Here is a 3,642-nt window from a genome sequence, read left to right on the forward strand (position 1 = left end):
CCCTATAACTTGTCAGATCTAAAGAGCCTAATGCAAGTGCATTATTTCTATAGCTCCTGGTACTGTTTGGGAAAATTTTCAAGAAAACATGCTTTAGATGCAGTTTACATAGTTAATACAACAAAACAAACAAAGAAATTATAAAAGTGGGAGAAACTGCATTTTTGTGTGAAATAAACAAAAATTTGCTTACTGGAACGCAAGGAGAAAAACTGAAATAAACATGCATTCTTTGAGTTTACTCACTATGAGCAAAACCATGAATAAAATCATGCTAATTTTTCCATGGTATCCATCACAGAAAGGAAGATGTGGGCAACATTCCCCCTCTTCTGTACAGGATGAGTTTCATGAGTTGTACTATTTGACGTCCTTGGCTGCAGGATACACAGCCAGCCTGCTGTGCATGGGAGCCTGTAGGGAGCTCCCACTCAGCAGTCTTGCTGCTGGCATGGCCTTGCCTCTATCTAGAACTGCAGCAAGAAATCCTCATGAGAAATCCTTTTTGGTTGTCCTTGTTCTCTTATACGGAAATTATATGTTGGCTTGAATGATCCAAAGGGAGAGCTTCTCACTATGGACAAGATCTGCTTTGTTCTGTGCAGTACTCCATGGGAAAATCCATCTGGGATCTGTCTGATGCTGCATAAATACAGGGTGCTCAGCATCTGAGTGGACATAAGGTTCATTCATTATCTACATTGCTTTCTTATTCAGTCTCATTAAAGCAGTTATCTTATTAAGCCATTTATCTGCCTTTCTTACTAAGCTCCAGACAGAATCATTCCTGTCCTCTTTCCTCACCTTCCACTCACTCTAGTGCAAAACACATTCCAAGGAGAATAAATAGCAGCTAAGTTCTGTCTGATAGCTTTTCATTTTAAAAAGTAAAAAAAAACCATGTAATTCCCCAAATATGTCTCCATGCATTCCCCCACAGTGATGGCTCCTACAAAATTAACGCTCTAAGACTGCATCAAGGCTGGGAGTATCACATCCATCCACTCTGACTGGAAGGCAAGACTGACTCTATCTATTTGGGCAATGTTGATCAGTCATTTAAAAATATCAGTGCAGATTAAGTTACGTTCTAAGATTCTTAGAAAATTGATCTACACTACCTTCAAACACAATGTATTAGATGATTTCTGATAGAAAGGCTGAAACTGAGCTTATTCTTTTCCCATATCTGACTTTTTTTCGTAAGGAGCTTTGAATGGTTATTTTAGTTAAGACTGCCTGTCCATCATCACAATTTTTCTCAATATTACTCAATTTTAGCCACTGGTTAATAATGGTGTATTCTATTTTAGAAATGTCTAAAGTTACAATTATAGTCTACTTCAATAACAATGATCTTGAGCAGGTAAAGCGCATGGCAGAAAACTCTGCACAGATACTACTATATCCTTGAATTACTTAAGTTCCTGATACAGAAGACATTTAACTTCACTACCCAAGATTATACAAGCATAAAATTTTAAAATTATCAGTGAATTAACAAAAATTTATTATCTCCAATTTCTTGATTAATCCATTAACACTGTGAGTTAAAACAAGTTTCAATTCAGGCACTATACTGTTGATATTCCGTAATAACTATTTAAATAGCTAGTACTCTTATTTTTACGTCAGATGATATCTTAGTAAAATTCCCCTAACAATATGCAAATGGAACAGTTACTTGCTGATGGTGCTGAGGAATACTGCACAGAAATTTCAGTCCTGGTCCAAATCTGCAGTATATTAAGTTAATGTTTCAGATACCATAGCTATATAAGATGCGACAGCAACAAATTCTATTTAACATTTAATCTATTAAAGCAGCACTTATAGGGGCACTATAACTCTTATAAGAGAAAAGCTAAGAAAAGTTGGTCACCTTTCAGAAGTGACTTATCAGCATGATTTTTCTTTTCTATTAGTATAGTAAATTTAGCCAAAAGGACTGTAGATGGAAAGCTGCAGCAGTGTCTGGGAATTTGGTGGTGCTAATCTGCTGAGACACAAGTCACTGGAAGAGCAGTTTGAATACCTGTTCCTCACTTATCAGGTAACTGTTTATTCCACGTGTCTGTTCTGGTGATTATGAATTACTTTATGTTTCATCCGTGGTTTGTTATAGCAAAGTAGATATAAGCAAGCAGACAGTTAATAAATGTTTAAATGCACAGAGCAGGAATATGACAAATGCTGAAAGGAAAATCAGGTTTTGGGACACCATACTGATTTCACATGCACACCAATAGGATTACAGCATACAGAAATCTTCATACAGATTTTTATGCATGTATGTATTTATGAACAAACGTAATGTACATAAACACATACAGAAATGCTTCATAACTATCTGCAAAGCAGTAAGATATATTATGAAAATGATGTCTTCATTTGATGTGGTACATGATGTAGGTGTACAGACCAGAGCACTGAGAGTACATGCACACATCCAGAAGATGTCATTACTGTTTTAAAACATCAGGTTAATATAGCTTCTCCTTTATGCCCTGCCTCTTTATTACTGGTAGACGAAGTCTATTTAATTTCATGAAAAAAAATGATCCATACATCTCAAAGGACTTTGTCAAAGTGGTTAGATATTACTTCAGCTCCCATAGGTGTAGAAGAAATGCCTAAACTCATGCAGTGAACTTAAATACTTGTTAAAATATATGTATTTCCTTCATGCAACAAAACTGCTATCCTCCATGCAGCAACCCTAACTTGGATCTGATCCTGAAAACCCACCTGGCTGCTCTTTGTACTGCATCCTCTTTACCTTGAAGTAGTCTTAAATCAGCGGTACTTCTTTTCGTGATTGCCGAACCTGATTTTAGTCTTTCTGTAGGCAGCAGGACACTCAATTCAAGATCGTAGCCACTAGAGGTCAGGCAAGATATAATTCATCACTACACAGAAATTTCTGGCGTTGTTAGCAAGATAAAAGCTACCGGAGTGACATTCTTCACATAAGAAGATTAAAAAATGACTTTATGTCAGAAAGCTAGAGAACTATGCTCTCGAAAACTAGTATATTCCAGACAGATGACTTGCACTGGTAGGAAGATAATGGTGAGGGAATGCAATTTTATTAGATATGAAACAGATATGCAGTTAAATATGGACAATTATATATATATTTATATATATATATATATAAATAGAAGTTGTTCACAGCAAACACTGCATTCATCAGGTGTTAAAATCTACCCCAAGCCCACTCATTTATTGGATCTTTTGTTGTCATACAAAGAAGTTTACTCCCACTATACAAGGGAGGAGGAGGCATATGAAATAGAAAAACATTATAATCCTTGTCTAAACCAGACTGAGTGTTTGAATATATGTAGAATGATATTGAAATATTCAAAACAGTTCAGTAGCTACTTCCCTGAATTATCCACTTACGTTGTCTCTGTTTTAGTGAGGACCTCTGAGATCCCCTGCTCCTCCATGAAGAACAGGTGGGGTAATTTCAGTGGGTGCACAGAGGATTTTTTGCTACCAAACAAGCAGCTCACCAACCTGCCTGATGTGCAGCATCATACGACATACATACAATTATATATGTGCAACATACATAATACATGTTTTTAGTTATTAGAGTCTGCTAATCTTTAATACTTGTAGATTTCTGATAAA

Source organism: Phasianus colchicus, chromosome 1 (assembly GCF_987193195.1).
Source record: "Phasianus colchicus chromosome 1, bPhaCol1.hap1.1, whole genome shotgun sequence".
NCBI lineage: Eukaryota > Metazoa > Chordata > Aves > Galliformes > Phasianidae > Phasianus > Phasianus colchicus.